Source organism: Nycticebus coucang, chromosome 7 (assembly GCF_027406575.1).
Source record: "Nycticebus coucang isolate mNycCou1 chromosome 7, mNycCou1.pri, whole genome shotgun sequence".
Taxonomy (NCBI): domain Eukaryota; kingdom Metazoa; phylum Chordata; class Mammalia; order Primates; family Lorisidae; genus Nycticebus; species Nycticebus coucang.
The window spans coordinates 72,782,810-72,805,196 of record NC_069786.1 but is presented as its reverse complement, the minus strand read 5'-3'; the positions used below and the strand labels follow the sequence as shown (position 1 = coordinate 72,805,196).

General features: G+C 36.9%; 1 pseudogene; it reads left to right on the top strand.

Annotated features, from left to right (window-relative positions):
- Positions 1-297: 297 nt before the first annotated feature.
- LOC128589728 (POU domain, class 5, transcription factor 1-like) lies at positions 298-1,180 on the top strand (annotated as a pseudogene).
- Positions 1,181-22,387: the final 21,207 nt, after the last annotated feature.

Here is a 22,387-nt window from a genome sequence, read left to right as displayed (position 1 = left end):
ATTAATTTACCTACTATCCATGAACTTGCTGGGCACTTTTTACTCCTACTGTAACATTTTAATCTAAAATCTTCCTCTAGCCAGTCTACCTATCTCCTTTTAAAATATAATTCACTTTAGACTTCACCAGGCTCTGGTTTGGGATAACTTCCTTCCCCATGGCGGGACACCTGGCTTTGGATTTTGCCTTCCGGCGCCTACAAGGCGGTGGAGGTGATGGGCCAGGAGGGCTGCAGGGCCAGGCTGGGTGACCCTTGGACCTAGCTAAGCTGCCAAGGCCCTCCTGGAAGGCCAGGAATGGACCCGGGATTGTGCCAGGATCTGAGGTGTAGGGCATTCCCCCATGGTATATGTTCTGTGGGGCTATGGTGTACTTGTGGACCTCAGGTTGGAGTGGGGCTAGCACTCAGCCCAGACCTGGAGCACAGAGCCATTTCAAGGGGGCCTCCCCTGAGCCCTGAACTCCCCTTTTCCCCCTGCCATGAAGCCGGAGCAAGCCCTGAGGAATCCCCAGACATCAAAGCTCTTCAAACAGAACTCCAACAGTTTGCCAAGCTCCGGAAGCAGAATTTGATCACCCTGGGGTAGACTCAGGCTAATGTGGGGCTCACCCTGGGAGTTCTCTTTCTGAAGGCATTCAGCCAAACCACTATCTGTGGTTTTGAGGCTCAGCAGCTCAGTTCAAGAATGTGTGAGCTGTGGCCCCGGCTACAGAAGTGAGTGGAGGAAACGGACAACAATGAAAATCTTCAGGAGATACGCAGAGACCCTCGTGCAGGCCAGAAAGAGAAACAGAATGAGCATCGAGAACGAGGGAGAGGTGACCTGGAGAACTTGTCCTGAGTGCCAGAGACCCTCCCAGCAGCAGACCAGCCACATGGCCCAGCAGCTTGGGCTGGAGAAGGATGTGGTTGACTGCGGTTCTGTAACCAGTGTTGGAAGGGCAAAGCGATCAAGCAGTGACTATTCACAACCGGAGGAGTTTGAGGCTGCTGGGGCTCCATTCCCAGGAGGACCAGTGTCCTCTCCTCTGGGCTCCTCTGGGAGCCCTCACTTTACCACACTGTACCCCTTGGTCCCTTCCTCCATCTCTGTCACCACTCCGGGCTCTCCCATGCATTCAAACCGAGGTGCCTGCCCTTCTAGGAATGGACAGGGGCAGGAAAAGAGGAGAAGTTAGGGAAGGAGATCCTGGAGTTTTCTACCAGGGTTTTGGGAATTAAGTTCTTTAATCACTAAGGAAGGAACTGAGACCGTAAAAGATGGGGACAGGAAGTTTTGAGGGAGCTGGTTGAAAGGAAGGTGAATTTCAATTATGCTCTGGATGTTAATCCCCACATCACTCATCATTTTGTTCTCTAATTAAGAAGCTGGGACACCACCAGGCGCAGCGGCTCAGCCTGTAACCCTAGCACTCTGGAGGCCGAGGTGGGTGGATCACTTGAGCTCAGGAGTTCAAGACCAGCCTGAACAATAACAAGATTGTCTCTGCTAAAAATAGAAAAACTGAGGCAAGAGGATGGCTTGAGCCCAAGAACTTGAGGTTGCTGTGAACTATAATGCCACCACACTCTAGTCAGGGTGACGGAGTGAGACTCTGTCTCAAAAAAAAAGAAAAGAAAGAAAGAAAAGAAAAGCCTAAGACAGAGTAGATTAAATAAATGAATAAATAAATAAAATGTAATTCACTTTAACTTTTGACATTTCATTAGCTGTCAATAATTTTCACTTTTAAACTCAACCTCTTTTTTAACTTCAAATCTGTATGTATAACCTATGTTCCTTCTTAAATTGTTGCCTTTTTAAACTCTCAATTTGACCCTTTATGCATTTTTGTCCAATCTACCCATACAGATTGTAATTTCTTGAGAGCAGAGCCTACGTCTTTGTTTGCCTTTCAGAATCTAACAAATGCAGTTTAAGAGATGTTGAGTAAACATTTGTATGCATTTAATTCATTTTGGTTGAGTTTTGTTAACAGATGGCTTTTATATTTGAAATTTTCATTTTGGCTTTATAAGAAGAGATCAGATACAGGTATCTTGACTGCTCCCAAGTGGTGCTTTCAATTTAATTTCATATATAGTACTTTAAAAATGTTTACTCACCTTAAATATTATATACTACTAATTATCAGCAAAAGAGTAATTTAAAATAAAGTAACCTTTTTTTCTTGGGTTATTTTAGAAGTCAGTTTTTTTATTGGACGCTATTTTCTGATTAGATGTAAACAGAGATGGTGTTCGCTGACTCTATGTTAGATAATCATTTGAAGCAGATATGTGTCATTAATCAATAATTACTAAATAGGCTGGGAAGATATGACAACAAACTAAATGAAAAGAACATAGACTTAAACTTTGTTTTTTCCTTTATACATATACACATTTGTATATGTGCTGCCGAAGCGAGCACTACGTATACACATTTACGTACATGTAAATCATCTTGAGGTAATTTCTAGCACAGCATAAATATGATAAAGTTTAGCATTTCAATTTGCCACTCAGTATAATTTTCTTTTCTTATTGTTTAAAAATACAGTGACAAAATTTTTTGAAATGCATCTTCTGAAAAGCCAACCATACTAATCTTGGTTTATTTTGCGATTATTCAGCCCTTAGTTCACTTTCAAAGTTACAACACCATCATTTGTATATCCAGAATAGTATTTAAATAACATTCTCTTGTCTACCTTTATGCACATATGGAGTATATTTATAATAGTGTTTTAACATCCTTGTCTACTATTCCTTCATCTATGTCATTTCTGGATCTATTTATATAGATTGATTTTTCTCCTCATGCTTCTTTGCACACATGATAATTTTTTCTTGGGTGCCAGACATTACACATTTCACACTGTTGGGTACTGGAGATTTTTGTGTACCTTAACTATTTAAAGACTTTGTTCTCAGATCCAGTCTTGGAATTAATTCAATCCTTTTAATAGCTTTGTTAGGTGGATCCAGACAGCCATTCAACTAGGTCTATTTTGGCCCTAATTCTGAAAACTTTGGTGCCACAGGAATCAGATGGTCTTTCCACTGTGGCTGATGGGAATACAAACTGTTTTTAGCCCTCTGTGAACTCTTGTTTGCTCTTGTCCAATAGTTCTTTTCTCCAGCCTGAGTGGTTTCTTCATAAGTATGTAACAGTCAATACTCAGATGAAGTCTAGAATGTGAACCTTTTTTTTTTTTTTTTGTAGAGACAGAGTCTCACTGTACCACCCTCGGTAGAGTGCCGTGGCGTCACACGGCTCACAGCAACCTCTAACTCCTGGGCTTACGCGATTCTCTTGCCTCAGCCTCCTGAGCTGCTGGGACTACAGGCGCCCGCCACAACGCCCGGCTATTTTTTTGTTGCAGTTTGGCCGGGGCTGGGCTTGAACCCATCACCCTCGGTATATGGGGCCGGCGTCCTGCTCACTGAGCTACAGGCGCTGCCCTAGAATGTGAACCTTTTACAGATCTCCAGAGTTCTTTCTATAAATAGTCCTCTTCAGTACTCTGTCTTGTGAATTCTAGCCACCTTGGCCTTCTTGAACTTGGAACTCTTGTCTTTTCAACACAGGGAGACTGCTGGGCTCTGCTTGGGCACCCCTCCTTCCTGAGAAGCAGCCTGGAGGCTGAGTGATTGAAGAGCTCACTTTCTTGCCCTTCCTGCAGAGGTCACTGTCCTGAACGGACTGTTGTTTCATGTCTCAAATCATTGCTGTGTATATCTTGTCTGGTTCTTAGTTGTTTATAGCAGGAAGGTAAGTCCAGTCCTTGTTACTCTCATCTTGACTGGAAGTTCTTACATAGCACTATGAAGGTAAAATTTGCCCTGGAGGTCAGAGTGAAAATGAGTTTTTCTTGTTCAGAATTGCCAAAGAACAAAAAATAAATAAATAAAAGAAAGAAAGAAAATTTACCCTTTCTAAAATAAGCCCTCCAGCAAAGGTATTCAGTTCAAAGCAGAAAAAAAAAAAAAAAAACCCAAAACATTGACTCTTTGAGAGCAAACTTTTTAGCTTATACACATGAGAAGTTAATTAAACATTGCAAAGTTAATTTACCTATCCCATTTCAAAATCACTTCAGTTTCTTAAAGGTTACTAAAAACATTGTTTCAATAGCCATAAATAGCGTCTGATCTACCACTAAAATAATGTATAAGTTGTGTTTTCACTTCTGTCATATGGCAGCAAAAACAAACAAACAAACAAACAAAAATAGTATGACTGCAATGCAATCTGCACACAGAGAGAAAGAGACAGAAAAAGAGGAAGAGGAATGAAACAAACAGAAACATTGGCCTGAGCAAGCTGGTAATTTTTTTTCTTGCATGCCCCACTTTGTATTGGTAAGACCAGATAATGAGTAGCACTTTTTCTTTGAAATAATTCATTAATCAGAGAAATGATCCTTGCTAGTGTTTAGATGTTTTACTTAATTTGGTACCTCTGGCCTGCTGCCCCACTCGTGCCAAAATTATTATTTCTCACCCAGCAGGTGATAAATAACAACTTCAGTCGTGATTAATACCATGAATCCTTCAACCTGACTAATGCAAAAAAATCTTGAGACCTACAGAACAAGTGGGTGATAATTGTTGTGAGAACTGTTGAAGCTCAGCTTAGTTTGTGAGGGAAGAAATCCATAGGAAATGAAGCGTTTGCTAGCAGTCCAGCTGATCCTAAGAGGCTTCATTAAGCCCATCATTCACCATCCACCATTTGAATATCAGCGCTAGGTTTTCTCTCTCTCAACACTAACTTTTAAGTATCTTTGGAGAAAAGAAACCACTAACTCATTTTTGCATACACTTAAATATTTACTGAATGGATGAATGACTGAATAATAAATGAGAAAACAAAATTTTTGCCCAAGTACTAGGCATTATAACATGGGTCATTTGAGAGCTACATATGGTAACCTCTTGTGATTTCTCTAATAATGCAATTGTGCACAAATGTAGTTTTGCTAAAATCCATAGCAAAATTAGCATTCTCTGCTGGCAAAAACAAAACTATTAGCAATGGCCAGTAACTAAAGCCACATGGTGCCATCAATTTAGTTATGATCACTTAACACTACATACCAGGGGAGTATACAAGTGGTTCTCAATCAGGCAGATGGTAAGGGGACTGGGTGTTGTTTGAAAAAGCTTCCCAGGATATTCTTTGCCTACTAATTGGGAAACTGCTTTAAATGGTACTCTATTTTAAGGCACAAGTCAATGGATTTATAATAGTGGTCAACCAGTTGAATATTGCCTATAGATACGTTTATTTGGCAAGTGAATTCTAATTCTATTTTATTTTACTGCTATTAGGTAGAGGGATGCATACTCTCATTGGCACAGCCCCCATTATCCCTTTTTGTCTTTTTCTTTTTTTTTTTTTTGAGACAGAGTGTCAAGCTGTCACTCTGGGTAGAGTACCATGGCATCATAACTCACAGCAACCTCCAACTGGGGCTCAAGTGATGCTCTTGCCTCAGTTTTTTCTTTTTTTCTTTTCTTTTCTTTCTTTTTTTTAGTAGAGATGAGGGCCTCACTTTTGCTCAGGCTGGTCTCAAACTTGTGAGCTCAAGCAATCCACCAGCCTTGGCCTCCCAGAGTGCTAGGATTACAGGCGTGAGCCACCATACCTGGTCTTTCTCAATTGTTACATGTCTGGCTTCTGAATTGAATTTGTGGTCTCTGGCTGAGTGGAGAGGTACTAAGCAGTAACAACAAAGGTTGGGGAGGGGTGTGAAATAAGAACTTGGATAGAGCCAGATGACTATGTCCAAAGATTTTGAAGAATTACAAATTATCTAAGCACCATCTTCTTCAGTTAAAAAATATTCTATCTTCAACCACAAACAATGTCTGGTGTGACATCAATATCATTTGAAAACTGCACAATGCTTTAAGACAGATGGAAACACAAAAAAGGGGAATATACTCCAGTCTGGATCACAGCATACCTCTAAAGAATAATTTTAGCCAGCATTTGAAGTAAGTGGAACAAGACCACTTTCCTTCATTAACCAAATAATCTCATAATTCTTAATAAAAAGTGAAGAACCTTGAATTAGAATTCTAGGTTATTGATTTATTACTGATTTTTCTGTTTAAATTAAGTGGCAATAGAAAAGCTAAATAAATGAATAACCAAAAATTGAATTGGTAGTCAAAAATCTACTCCTTCCCAAAAGCTTTGAAGGACAACTACTATTTTATATAAATTTCAGTGAAGAAAGTATCACCCAAATCATTTCTTTTAATCAATTCAATGAGGTATAATTTATATGCAACAAAATGCAGTTTGCTGAGTTTTAACAAATGCATACATCTTATTAACAACATCAAAATAATTTTTCCATTACCTCCAAAAGTGCTCCTTTGTGTTCAATCCAAAGAAAAACTACAAATCTGATTGTAGACAATCATTGATCTGCTGTCACTGTAACATTTTCTATTCTGAATTTTTTTTTTTTTTTTGTAGAGACAGAGTCTCACTTTACCACCCTCAGTAGAGTGCCATGATGTCACAGGACTCACAGCAACCTCGAGCACTTGGGCTTCCGTGATTCTCCTGCCTCAGCCTGCCGAGCAGCTGGGACTACAGGCGCCCACCACAACGCCCGGCTATTTTTTGGTTGCAGTTCAGCCGGGGCTGGGTTTGAACCCGCCACCCTTGGTATATGGGATCAGCGCCCTACTCACTGAGCCACAGGCGCCACCCTCTATTCTGAAATTTTATACATGAATAGAGTAGTTATTTTCATGTCTGCCTTCTTACTCTCAGCATATATAATGGTTTTGAGAGTCACCCAGGTTGTTGCAAGTAACAAGAGTTTGTGCCTTTTTATTGAGTAGTATTCTATTGTTTAAATGTACCATGATTTATTATTCAATGGACTTTTGGATTTTTTTTCTAATTCTGGGCTGTGAATTAAGCTTCTGCGAACATTCAGGCATTAATTTCTGCATAGTCATGGCTTCATTCCTCTGGGAAAATACTTAGGAGGGAGGCTGATACAGCAGCTCATACACTCTAGGAGGCTGAGATGGGAGGATCCCTTGAGATCAGCAGTTTGAAACGACCCTAAGAGTGAGACCTCATCTCTACTAAAACTAGAAAAAAATTAGCTGAGTGTTGTTGTGGGAGCCTGTAGTCCTAGCTACTCAGGAGGCTGAGGCAGGAGGATCACTTGGATACAGGAATGTGAGGTTCCTGTGAGCTAGGCCGATGCGATGGCACTCTATCCTGGGCAACAGAGTGACTCTGTCTCCAAAAAAACAAACAACAAAAAAAGAAATGTAGAAGTGGAATTACTAAATCATATAGTAAATGCATATTTTAGAAACTGCCCATTTTCAAAAGTACTTGCACACCAAAAGTGTATAAGAATTTCAGTTGTTCCATATCCTTGCCAACACTTGGTATTATTAAATTTTTCAATTTTAGCCATTTTAACAGATGTATAGTAATATCTTATTTTTAATTTACATTTCTCTGATAACTAATGGAATTAAGCTTCTTTTCAGGTATTTATTTGCCATTTATATATTTTCTTTTGTATAATGTCTACGTAAATCTTTTGTCACTTTTTAGCCTGGGTTGTTTCTGATTAATTTCTAAGAGTGCTTTGTTGTTCTTGATACAAGACCTTTAATCAGATGTATTATTGCAAAAATGTTATCCTAGTCTGTGGTAAGCATTTTTGTTTTATGACACATCTTTGTTTTGTTGTTGTTGTCGTTTTGTTTTTGAGGCAGAGTCTCTCTCTGTTGCCCTCAGTAGAGTGCCATGGCATCATAGCTCGCAGCAACCTCAAACTCTTGAGCTAAAGAGATCCTCTTGCCTCAGCCTCCCGAGTAGCTGAGACTACAGGAGCCCACCACAATGCTCAGCTATTTTTTAGAGATGGGAGTCTCACTCTTGCTCAGGCTGGTCTCAAACTCCTGAGCTCAAGCAATCCACCCTTCTTGGCCTCTCACAATGCTAGGATTACAGGCATGAGCCAGTGCGCCCGGTCATTGTTACACATCTTTGGAAGAGCAGAACTTTTTAATTTTGATTAAGTCCAGTTTTCCAATATTTTTCTTTTTTCATAAGTGCTTTCTGTGTCCTACCTAGAAAATCTTTGCCTACTCCAAGGTCACAGAGATTTTTTTTTGCCAATGTTTTCTTCTAGAAGCTTTAGAATTTTAACTTACACATTTAGATTTATAACACATTTTGAGTTAATATTTTTGTATGGTTGAGATAAGAGTTGGAGTTTATTTTTTACATAATGGTATCAAGTTGTTCCAGGACCATCTGCCTAACAGTCTATCTATCCTCCCACCCCCAACTGCCTTGGAATTATCTAGAGCAGTGGTTCTCAACCTGTGAGTCGTAACCCCTTTGTAACAATGAAAATACATGGCGGCATTAGGAAGGTTGAGAACCACTGGGAGTTTATTCATTTTCTCTATTGTGTTCCTGTGTTCCATGACATTTCAGATTTCATTTATTAATTGCTTGTCCATTTCCCATTTTAATGATTTCCACTTTTTATTAAAATATTTCCTTCATAGTACTTAATTGGAGCTTAACTATTCTTTTTCTAGATTCTAGAAAAAGTTGAGATCACTGATTGTCAACTGTTCTTTTCTTTAAATATGAACATTTAAAGCTGTAATTTTGCCTCTAAGCACTGCTTTAGTTGAGTCACACAAACTGGGGTATACAGTTGACTCTTGAACAACACAGTTTTAAACTGTGCAAGTACAATTATATGTAGATTTTCTTTCATCTCTGCTAGCCCTGAGATGGCAAGACAAACCCCTCCTACTCTTCCTCAGCCTATTCAACATAGAAGACAAAGAAGATATTATGATGATCCACTTCCACGTAATGAAATGTACATTTTTCCTATGACTTTCTTGATAACATTTTTTCTCTAGCTAACACTATTGTAAAAATACAGTATACACATAACACATTGGTAAGGTTCTGCTCCAAAATTTTGGGAGAGTCAAAAGTTATATGCAAATTTTTGACTGTGCATTGAACAACCTCCACCTTGTTCGTGGGTAAATGGTGTTGTATTTTCATTACTTATAAATTCAAAATATTTTCTTTCTTTTGTGATTTCATCTTTGACCCTGGGCTATTTTGAAGTGTATTGTTTAATTTCTACATAGTTAGGGACTTGGGACTTTCCATGACCTAACTTCACTCAACTATTTGTTGAACATAGTACTCAATAAGTAAACTAGTTCCAGGAGATAAGGGGCTGTGAATTGGCAGCAGTTCTTCATCCAGAGGATTTACTTGGCTCAGTCTCTGGCAAACTAATGGTGTTTATTGAATGAATGAAAATAAGCACTTAGGGAGATGTAAACACAAAACTTGATTAGAGCTTAACTATCAAGAGTATTAGGCTAGTGATGAAGTAAGAAATACCACATGGATATTGAAGAATTTGCTAAAACAATGCTTCTTAGGCTGTTCCATGAGAAATTCAGCACTCCTAAATTCTCCAAGGGAACAGATAATGGAAGCCTAATCAGTTGGAAACAAATGTTTAGCATCATATAGTCACATGACACCAATGAACGACATAGTAGATCTATTTAATACATAATAGGAATATGTTATTGTTTATACAATTACAGCTTTATATTCAGAAATATGTCCTAGATTGTTAATTCAATTTCCAGTCTATTTAAAACATTAACTATAATGCTGGAGGTGGCAGGTTTAAACTGTATTTTTAATACAGCCCCAGCCAAAAAAACTGCAAAAAAATAAAACATCAACTATTATCATGATAAATAGTTGGCTAAAGAGTGATCTTTTCTATTTAAAAGCCTAAACATTAAGAAAAATTCATTAATTGACTTAATTTCATCAGCTTTGGCTTTTCACTTTGAGATTCTGTGTGTGGGAAACACAGAGATTCTCTTATATGTTTTTCTTCATAGCATTTTCAACTTGTCTTTCTGTTCCTCTGTTTGTTGTGACAGTTCCAAATAATAGCCTTAATTTAAGTACATAACTTGTTTCAATAGGAACAATCAGACCAGGAATTCAAACTAAATATGTACAATAAAAAGGTAAAAATAGCAATATTCTTAACATTCTATCTTTATCTCTAGTTTTATCAGAGTGAAACAGCACACTGATGAAACTTGGTAAACCAACATGTCTGATTTAATGCCAAATCATTAGTTTTTCTGGTCTAAGTTATAACATAGAGTATTTTGTCTACATTATTGTTTTTAAAACAACTTTTGTTTAGTTGTAAGCCCTATGCAGTGAAAAACAATAAAGAACTAATCCTCCAGGATTACCCTGTTTCCCCGAAAATAAGACATCCTCCAAAAATAAGACCTACTTACAGGAAAGATAAGACGTCCCCTGAAAATAAGACCTAGCGCATCTTTGGGAGCACACCTTAAAATAAGACACTGTCTTATTTTCAGGGAAACAGGGTAGTACTGTGAGTGATATTTCCTTTGAATGTATGATTAAACCAAAATAAAATAATTACATGATCAATATTAACAAAATATACATGTTATTTGGGAGCAAAGAAATACCAAGTACCCTGTCCTCTCAGGAACACACATATTTCAACTCAATAACTGTTAATATTTCATATATTAAATATTTGGGCTTAAAAACCAGAAAAGTACTGAATAGTGTTCAACATTCCAAATTTAGGACACTGCTTTCAAAAGTCAATATAAATTAATCCATGACCTAATTTAGTAGCTTAGTAATCTGGCCTATTTGGTATAGTTTTCAAAATACTTGCAAATGCAAAGTGTTTGTTGGTTTGTTTGGATTTTTTTGTTATTGTTTTGCTTTGTTTTTTGAGATAGACTCCTATTGTGCTGCCCCGGCTAGGTATGGTGGCATCATCATAGCTCAAATTCCTGGGCTCACACAATCCTCCTGCCTCAGCCTCCTGAGTAGCTGGGACCACTATAGGCATGTACCACCACACCAGCTAATTTTTCCATTTTTAATACAGACAGTGTCTTGCTCTTGCTCAGGCTGATTTCAAACACCTGGCCTCAAGCAAGCCTCCTGCCTTGACCTTCAAGAGTGCTAGAACCATAGGCATAACACTATAACAGCCTATTATTCTGTTTTTAAGATATTGTCTTTAACAATTCCTGATAGGAGTTAAGAGGGAGAAGCACTGTTCTTATTTTAAATTATATGCTACACTGCAATTATTTGCAAATTGATAATTCATGTAACAAGAAATACTATAACTTACTATAACTGAAGTTACTTTAACATTTGTGGACAAAATTTCACATTGGAATCTAGTAAGATAAATATGGCGTTTTTAATCAGTAAATTCATAAATAAGGTTTTGGGACAACTGGCTAACCATTTGTATAAATAAGTTAATAAACATATACACAAATAATAAAGCCTAATCCTCAATGCCGTATTTTTTGCCTCAAGATAATTACAGATATGACTAACCTAGCACACAAATCAGAAGGCTATAATGGAAAGACTGGTATATGTTAATACATTTTAAAAGTTTAAATTACTAAATATATTAGAAAAATAATTTTCTAGAGAAAATAAAGTCAAAAAACAAATGAAAACTGAAGACAAATATCCACAAGTACTTAAAAAAATAAGGGTTAATTTATTTGTGATACAAGAACACATGTAAATCATTAAGGGAAAGAAATGATCTGATTGACAATGGACAAAACCAGAAATTACAAATAACAAAAAACCATATATGTTCAACCTCATTTTATGTAGTTCAAAATATAAAATCAAAGAGTAATGAGATACCGTTTTACACTTAGATTACCAATATTTAAATGTTTCATGGTGAAATACAGTTTCGTGGGGTGATGTGACTTAGCTATGTGACCATCAACAAATTGCTTCCTCTATCTGTGCCCCCTTAGCTTGCTCATCTCTAAAATGGAGATACTACATCACAGGTTTTTTTATGAAAGATAAATTATTTATTATCTGTAAACAGCATAGAATAATGCCTCATACACTGTCTTCATTAAATAAATGTGCCTTTTAGAAGAGTAATTTGACAATATACACTTTAAAACTTATCAAAACTAATGGGCAGCGCCTGTGGCTCAGTGGGTAGGACACCAGCCCCATACACCGAGGATGGCGGGTTCAAACCTGGCCTCAGCCAGCTAAAATAGCAGTGGCAACTGCAACAAAAAAATAGCCAGGCATTGTGGTGGGCGCCTGTAGTCCCAGCTACTTGGGAGGCAAGAGAACTGCTTAAGCCCAAGAGTTGGAGGTTGCTGTGAGCTGTGATGCCATGGCACTCTGCTGAGGTTGACATATGACATTCTGTCTCAAAAAATATATAAATAAAAATAAAAGGCCTTCACTTTTACTCCATTCAGTATGATATTGACTATGGATTTATTGAAATAACAGAAGATGTTAACAAATGGAAGAACATACCATGCTCAGGGCTGGGAAGCATCAACATTGTTAATGACTACCCAAAGTGATCTACAGATTTAATATAATCCCCATGAAAGTACCAATGTCATACTTTGAAGAACTTAAAAAGATAGCACTCTGTTTCATACGGAACCAGGAAAAAACCCAAATAGCTAATGCAATTCTAAGAAACAAAAATAATTCTGGACGCATCATGTTTCCACACTTCCACAGGTTATACTACAAGTCTATGGTGATCCAAACAGCTTACTTCTAGAAGCAAGCATGGGAAAAACTATTGGTGATAACAGCCTGGGAAAAGATTTTATGAAGAAGATCCCCTTGGCAACTGCAGCATAACCAAAAATAAATAAATTGGACATGACCAAGCTAAAAAGCTTCTGCATAGCTAAAGGCAAAACAACTAAAGCTAAAAGACAATCTTAGAGTGGGAGAAGATATTTGCATACTACGAATCTGACAAAGGGCTGGTAACTAGAATCTACAAAGAACTCTAATCAACAAGAAAACAACAAACAATCCCATTTTTAACTTGGCAAGAAACTTTAACAAAATCTTCTCTGAAGAGAAAGAACAAACATGAAAAAATGCTCATCATCCCTACTCACCAGAGAAATGCAAATCAAAACCACCCTGAGATATCACCTAACTCCAGTGAGAATAGCTCACATCACAAAGTCCCAAAGCTGCAGATGCTGATGCAGATGTGGAGAGAAGGGAACACTTTTAGACTGCTGGTAGGATTGCAAATTAATACAGTCTCTATGGAAAGAAGTATACAGAACCTTCAAAGAGCTAAAAGTAAACTTTCCTTTCGATCCCACAATCCCATTACTAGGTATCTACCCAGAAGAAATAAAATCATTTTATCATAAGGACATTTGCAGCTCAATTCACAATCACCAAGATATGGAATTAACCCAAGTGCCCATCAACTCAAGAATGGATTAATAAGCTGTGGTATATGTACACCATGGAATACTATTCAGCCATAAGAAAGATGGAAACTTTACATTTTTTGTATTAACTTGGATGGAGTTGAAGAACATTCTTCTTAGTAAAGTATCACAAGAATGGAAAAGTGAGCATCAAATGTGTACAATACCTAATATGAAACAAAAAGATAAACAACTATATGCTCACATAAGAGAAAAACACAATTAAATTCAAGAGGGGAGGGGGAAGGATAAAAGGGGTAGAGAGGATGAGGGAGGAGGATTGGTAAGCTTTCACCTAATGGGCACGATGTAGCAGTATTCAGCACACCCCCTGGGGGAAGGGTTCAACTACAACTTGAACTTTACCTCAGAAACGCAAAGAATGTAACCTAATCATTTGTGTCCTCATATTAATCTGAGATTTTTAAAAAGTAAAATGCACATGCCCTTTGGCTAAAAATTCCCACCATTAAGAATCTACCCTTTAGGAAGTGCACGTAGCTCAGTGGAAAAGGTGTAGGCCACATATACTGAGAATGCTGGGTTCCAACCCATCCCGCGCCAGCTAAAACAACAATGACAACTGCAACAAGAACAACAACAAAAAAATAGGCGGGCATTATGGTGGGCGCCTGTAGTCCCAGCTACTTGGGAGGCTGAGGCAGGAGAATTGCTTAAGCCCAAGAGTTGGAGGTTGCTGTGAGTTGTGATGCTACAGCACTCTACCAAAGACGACACGGTAAGACTCTGTCTCAAAAAGAGAAAAAAACAAGAATCTGCCCTTCAGAAATATTTACATAAATATTTAAAAATATATATTCAAGAATGATTATTATAATATATATAGCATAAACCATCTAAATGTGGTATTTATTATAATAAGGGCTGATTCAGGGGTCCTCAAACTACGGACCGCTGGCCATGAGGCGGTGTGATTGTATTTGTTCCCATTTTGTTTTTTTACTTCAAAATAAGATATGTGCAGTGTGCACAGGAATTTGTTCAGTTTTTTTTTTTTTAAACTATAGTCCGGCCCTCCAACGGTCTGAGGGACAGTGAACTGGCCCCCTGTTTAAAAAGTTTGAGGACCTCTGATTGGAACATTATATAGTCATAACCATAAAAAATGTCAAAAGAATATGTCTGTAACAACAATGAAAACAAGAAAAAGGGCTACCAAAGATGCAAAAATTTTGAAGACTCCTGATTTAAAAAGCACATAGATGGTATAAGATCTACATAGATAGAATTAAGTTTGGAGCAAACCAAGTAGTAGCAGAAAGTTATCATAAAAATGGTAACTCCACAGGTCAGTGGCACCTTAGACAAAGTGCATGACAGGATCCTAGGCATCCAAACGATGACTCAGGTGTCAACAACAGTTATTTGCTTTCAAGATGCTGTAGGGAGCAAAAACCTGGGATTAGTGGGACAGTGGAGGGCCCAAGTAACAACTAAGCCCAGGCAGGATAAGGAACATCATCATAAGGAACACAAGACCAATTGCCATCAAACTATTCAGACAATAAGAAGCAGGTGAAGTAACGTAACTAGCATCCACAGAGAAATGTAATTTTCAAAAGTAAAGAAAGATAAGTAGACAACTAAGAATTGTCAAACATATAAAGAAAACTAAGCCCATTGAGAAAGACCCCAAACTCAACAAATTATCATCCACAAAAAAAAAGTGAATTATGCAACCAAAGAAAAATTTGAAATACTATTTTCAGAGATTCATGAGTATACTGTACCCATGAAACAGAAATAAATAGAAATCTTGGAAACTAAAAACAATTGGTTTGGGTTTTTTTTTGGGGGGGGGGCGTTGTTTGTTTGAGATAGTATCTTGGTCTGTTGCCTGGACTAGAGTACAGTGGTGTCATCATAGCTCACAGCAACATCAAACTCCTGGGCTCAAGTGATCCTTTTGCCTTAGCCTCCCAATCTCCCCACTATTATAGCTAGAACCACAGGCAGGTGCCACCAGGCCCAACTAATTTTTCTATTTCTTTGTAAAGACAAGGTCTCACTCTTGCTCGGGCTAGTCTTGAACAACTGATCTCAAGCAATTTTCTAGCCTCAGCCTCTCAAAGTGCAAAGATTACAGGCATGAGTCACCATGCCCAGCTGAGTGTAATAAAAAATATTAATATTTCACTTTCAGCTTTAGTTAAGATCAGGTAATAGGAATTAGATTTACTCTTCCAGGATCGAATGGGAGGTCTAGGTTGAGTGCTTTGAGGTTTCTCCATACTTCCTTCCAGAAAGGGTGTAATAGTTTGCAGTCCCACCAGCAGTGTAAAAGTGTTCCCTTCTCTCCACATCCACGCCAGCATCTGCAGTTTTGAGATTTTGTGATGTGGGCCATTCTCACTGGGGTTAGATGATATCTCAGGGTTGTTTTGATTTGCATTTCTCTAATATATAGAGATGATGAACATTTTTTCATGTGTTTGCATCTACCCAGAAGGAAAGAAATCCTTTTATCATAAGGACACTTGTACTAGACTGTTTATTGCAGCTCAATTTACAATCGCCAAAATGTGGAAACAGCCTAAATGCCCACCAACCCAGGAATGGATTAACAAGCTGTGGTATATGTATACCATGGAATACTATTCAGCCATTAAAAAAAATGGAGACTTTACATCCTTCGTATTAACCTGGATGGAAGTGGAAGACATTATTCTTAGTAAAGCATCACAAGAATGGAGAAGCAAAAATCCTATGTACTCAATCTTGATATGAGGACAATTAATGACAATTAAGGTTATGGGGGGGAGAGCAGAAAGAGGGATGGAGGGAGGGGGGTGGGGCCTTAGTGTGTGTCACACTTTATGGGGGCAAGACATGATTGCAAGAGGCACTTTACCTAACAATTGCAATCAGTGTAACTGGCTTATTGTACCCTCAATGAATCCCCAACAATAAAAAAAAAAAAAAAGGAAAAAAAAAAAAAAGATTTACTCTTCCACCTGAAACACCTAAAAATCCAGACAAAATATATGAAACAATGATTCAAGACATTGGACATTAGGCAACAAAAGGCAGGGATCTCTTGAGAGATGAGAAAAAAAGTGAATCCTATGATTACCCCTGGATTCCTACTTTAAGTTTGTAACTATATTAGTAGAGGTTCTCTAGAGAAACAGAGCTAACTAGATAGATGATAGATAGATAGATGAGACTTATTATGGTAATTATAGAGGTTTAAAAGTCCTGTAAGTCTCCTGTAAGCTCAAGAACCAAGAAAGCCAGGGGTATAATTCAGTCAGAGTCTGGGCAGGTGAGGGTAGGGGTAGTGATGTAAGTCCCAGAATCCAAAGGCCTGAGACAAACTCTGAAGTCTGAGGGCAGGAAAAAATGGATACACTGGCTCGAGAAAAAGAGGCTAATACAACCTGTCTCCACATTTTTTGTCATCCAGGCCCTCCAGAGATTGAATGATGCCCACACATTGGTGAGGGTGGATCTTTTTTACTCAGTCTACTGATTCAAAGGCTAATCTCTTCTAGAAATGTCCTCACAGACACAACCAGAAATATTTTACTAGGTATCTGGGTATCCCCTTAACCCAGTCAAGTTGACACAAAATTAACTGTCACAGAAGGACAGGGCACACAGAAAAAGAACTAAAGTAAGGCCTGATTACCTCCCTAAGTTAAAGAAATAGAGGGAAAAGTCCACAGAAAACAAAGGCAGCTAGAGTTTCCAGGGCACAGTAGTGAGGATAAAAGAGAACGCCATAGATCTGCAGAGGATCCTTGCTGGAGAATCAGTGTTTAACAGGATTTTGGTCAGTGTATGTGAATGAGAAAACCAGCTGAGGCCAAAAGAAAAACACCTGAAAGAATTAAAGAGAGCAATACTGAGAGGTCACACATAGGCAAGAATGATCCCTATTTTCACCAGTGAAATTGAAAAATCTCATAATTCACAAGGTATTACATAGAATACAGAAAGTTCCAAGTTTACAATGGTTCAACTTACGATTGTTCAGCTTTACGATGATGTGAAAATGATAAACATTTATTACACTCCTTGACTTAAGATGGGGTTACATCCTGATAAATCAATCGTAAGTTGAAAAATACGAGCAGTGCAAAATGCACTTTCAACTTAGGATATTTTCAATTTATAATGGGCTTATTGTTATTTAACACCATCCTATGTCAGGAGCATTGGTATTCAAAAAATTCTTGTCTCAGAAGAGAAAACAGCCCTAGACTAAATGTTGTTCTGTTCCTACAAATTTAAAGAACAAAAACCAAAAGGATCAAAGTGTTTCTAGAAATTTAACTGCATTTCAGAATAAAGCTCAAGAATATATACAGGAATAGAAAAATATACAGCCTTCCCTCCCGAATTCACAATGTCTGGCATAAAATCAAAATTTACCAAGCAAGCAAAGAAACAAGAAAATATAATTTGTAATAAGGAGAAAAATCAACTAACAGAAACAACTCAGAATAGAATAGACAGAAATGTAACAATAATCACACGAAGACATTACAACCATTGTTATAACTATACCCAAATGTTTAAAACCTAAGAGAAAAGGTCAAACATATTAGAAACACAAAACTTACTGAAAAAAAATCAAATTTCTAGAGGTAAAAACTATAATGTCTGAGATGAAGAAAATACAAAATGGGATCAGTAGCAAATGAGATACTGCAAAAGATAAGATAGGTGAACTTAAAGACACAGTAATAGAAATTATTCAAAATAAAATACAGCCAAGAATGGGAACTCACAAGGCAGGAGTTTGGTGATCACATGCTGTAGAGTCATTCCCAAGAGTTATCATCTGGAGTGTTTCTTCAGTACTCTAAAAGATTCTGAAACCATTTAATTCCTATAAATTCCTTTCTGATTCACTTTCTAGAGTGAATTCTAATAGGATTTTGGTTTCCTTTTTAATATTTTAGAAGAAAGTCTATTTAAATAGAGTCACCATAAATTGTTCATTAAAAAAAGAAAAAAATTCCTGAATAGAACATAGGAGCTAGGTAAGCAGAGACTGGTTTTTGTAGGACTTAAAAAAAAAACAAAAACAAACAAACAAAACAACCTTTTATAAACACTATGCAGTTGCTAATTACACTTTTCTCAATACATCTGACATCAGATTCTCAGTGTCTTCCTCCACAAATCTCAACAAATAATAAACCAAATGTGCTTTGGAATTTTATAGTGTTCTTTGCTGGTTGAGATTACTTCTGATACATAACTTTAAAGGTCTCAGTTGATAAAGTAGGCAAAACTTAAAAGGGTAACACTAAAATATTTCGCTCAGCATCCTACAATGTTTCCAGTGACCTGTTCTCTAACTCAAAGATCTACCATAATCATGGGTTAAAATAAACAAGCCACAGGGCTTAGGAGTAACTTCTCATGGAAGACAATAAGATCTTCTAATTTTAATGTCCCATGAATGACAGGAATCCAAAACTGAAACCTGACTTAAACATATTGAGATTAACAATGCCTTAAACAAAGCACAAAAAGCTCAAATCACAAAGAAAAAAAAAAACGATCATTTTGACTATATTAAAATTAAGAACTTCTGTACATCCAAAGACATCATAAGGGAGTGAAAAGACAAACCACAGACTAAAAGGAGATATTTATAACATAACCAACAAGGGATTAATATCTATAATACAAATAGAACTCCCATGAATCACTAATAGACAAACAACCCAACAGAAAAATAGGCAAAGTCCTTATGAATAGCTACTTCTCTCTTCCTCACACACACACAAAAAGAAAATAGCCAATTAATATAAAAAATATGCTCAGTTAAATGGTAATCTGGAAAATACAAATTAAAACCATATTTGAAAAATAATTCCAAATGTTGGCAAAGATATAAATATGTGTGTAAATTGGCACAAACATTTAGAAAAACAATTTACAGTTATCTACTAAAATTAAATACACACATACCTAATAAAACCCACCAATTATACTCTTAAGTACATACCCAGGAAAAACTTTTGCACATTTGACCCAGGAGCTATGTAATAGGATTGTTTATAAGCAGCTATTTTTATATTATAATAGCAAAACTCTTTTGACACAATTCCAATGTCCACCAACAAGAGAAAAGAGAATAAAATGTTACATTTGCATATTACAGAATACTATACTAAAATTTAACCAGTGAGAGTTTTAAAATGTAGTATCATGAGAAAGAAGCAAAACACAGAATATTTACAACGTGATCTCATTTATATAAAGATCAAAAACAGGAAAAGATTGAGTCATGAGAATGGTTAACACAAAATTCAAGATAATGGCAATCTCCTGTAATAGGGTAAACAGCTAGGATTAGATGAAATTGGTTAAGTGTCCTGGGAAGGTCTGCTAAAATACATATTCTATTTTTTTTTTTTTTACTTAGGTATAGAAATTACCTGTATAACAACAAAATATTAAGAAGAAAGCATTTTTGTATATATTTAAAAAAGCAGACTTATATGAACTTATATGCAACACATATTATTAATAAGGCGTATTTAAAAAATGTGGGCATAGCCTGGCCCTGGGTTGGTAAATGTTGAAGAATGAGATAATGGCTCATAGGTACGTGCACGTTTTTTTATTATTTTCTATACTTTTGGGTATGTTTGAAAATTTTTGTAATAAATTCTTTTTTTAATTTAGTACTTTTAATTATAAATATGTATTTCTTATCTCATGAAAAGAAATAACCAAAATTAGAGCAGAATTAAATGAAATTGAAAACAAAAGGATTATACACCAAATCAATAAATCTAAAAGTTGGTTTTTTGAAAAGGTCAATAAAATAGATAAACCTCTGGCTAACCTAACAAGGAAAAAAAGAGTAAAATCTCTAATTTCATCAATCAGAAATGGTAAAAACAAAATAACAACAGACTCCTCAGAAATTAAAAAAATCCTTAATGTAGCCGGGCGTTGTGGCAGGTGCCTGTAGTCCCAGCTGCTCGGGAGGCTGGAGGCAGGAGAATCGCTGAAGCCCAAGAGCTAGAGGTTGCTGTGAGTCCTGTGACATCATGGCACTCTACTGAAGGCGATAAAGTGAGACTCTGTCTCTAAAAAAAAAATCCTTAATGAATATTACAAGAAATTCTATTCTCAGAAATAGGAAAATCTGAAGGAAATAGTCCAATATTTGGAAGCACGCCACCTTCCTAGACTTAGCCAAGTGGAAATGTTGAACAAGCCTATATCAAGTTCTCAAAGAGCATCAACTATACAAAATCTCCCTAAAAAGAAAAGCCCAGGACCAGATAGCTTCATGTCAGAATTCTACCAAACCTTTAAAGAGGAACTAGTACCTATATAACTTAACCTTTTCCACAATATACAAAAAGAAAGAATACTACCCAACACATTCTATGAAGCAAACATCACCTTGATCCCCAATCCAGGAAAAGAACCAACAAAAAAAGAAATTCAAATTATAGACCAATATCACTAATGAATACTGATGCAAAAATATTCAACAAGATCCTGGGAAACATGCAGCACCTGTGGCTCAAAGGAGTAGGGCGCCGGCTCCATATACCGGAGGTGGCGGGTTCAAACCAGGCCCCAGCCAAAAACTGTAAAAAAAAAAAAAAAGATCCTAGCAAACAGAATCCAGCAACACATCAAACAAATCACACACCATGACTAAGGTGGGTTTTACCCCAGGGTCTCAAGGCTGGTTCAATATACGTAAATCTATACATATAATTCAGCACATAAACAAATTAAAAAACAAAGACCATATGACTCTCTCAATTGATGCAGAAAAAGCTTTCATGACCTTTCATGATCAGAACACTTAGGAAAATTGGTACAGAAGGGACTGTTCTTAAACTGATAGAGGCCATCTACAGCAAACCCACAGCCAATATCGTATGGAATGGAGTTAAATTGAAATCATTTCCACTCAGATCAGGAACCAAGCAAGGTTGCCCATTGTCTTCTCTGCCTTTTAACATTGTAATGGAAGTCTTAGCCACTGCAATTAGGGAAGAAAAGGCGATCAAGGGTATCCATATAGGGTCAGAAGAGATCAAACTTTCACTCTTTGCAGATAATATAATTGCATATCTGGAAAACACCAGGGATTCTACTATAAAACTCTTAGAAGTGATCAAGGAATACAGCAGCATCTCAGGTTACAAAATCAACACTCATAAATCGGTAGCCTTTATATATGTCAACAATGGTCAAGCTGAAAAAATAGTCAAGGACTCTATTCTGTTCACAGTCGTGCCAAAGAAGATGAAATATTTGGGAGTTTATCTAACAAAGGACATGAAAGATCTCTATAAAGAGAACTATAAAACTCTAAGAAAAGAAATAGCTGAAGATGTTAACAAATGGAAAAACATATCATGCTCATGGCTGTGAAGAATCAACATTGTTAAAATGTCCATACTACCCAAAGCAATATACAATTGTAATGCAATCCCTATTAAAGCTCCACTGTCACACTTTAAAGATCTCAAAAAAGAATGCTTTGTTTTATACTGAATCAGAAAAAACCTCGAATAGCCAAGACATTACTCAGAAATAAAAACAATGCAGGAGGAATCACGCTACCAGACCTCAGATTATAAATCGATAGTGATCAAAACAGCATGGTACTGGCACAAAAACAGAGATGTAGATGCATGGAACAGAATAGAGAACCAAGAGATGAACTCAGCTACTTACTGTTATTTGATCTTTGACAAGCCAATTAAAAGCATTCAGTGGGAAAAAGATTCCCTATTTAACAAATGGTACTAGCTAGCAAACTGTGGAAGACTGAAACTGCACCCACATTTTTCACCATTAACTAAGATAGACTCTCACTGGATTAAATATTTAAACTTAAGACATGAAACTATAAAAATACTAGAAGAAAGTGCAGGGAAACACTTGAAGAAATCAGTCTGGGAGAATATTTTATGAGGAGAACCCCCCGGGCAATTGAAGCAGCTTCAAAAATACACTACTGGGACCTG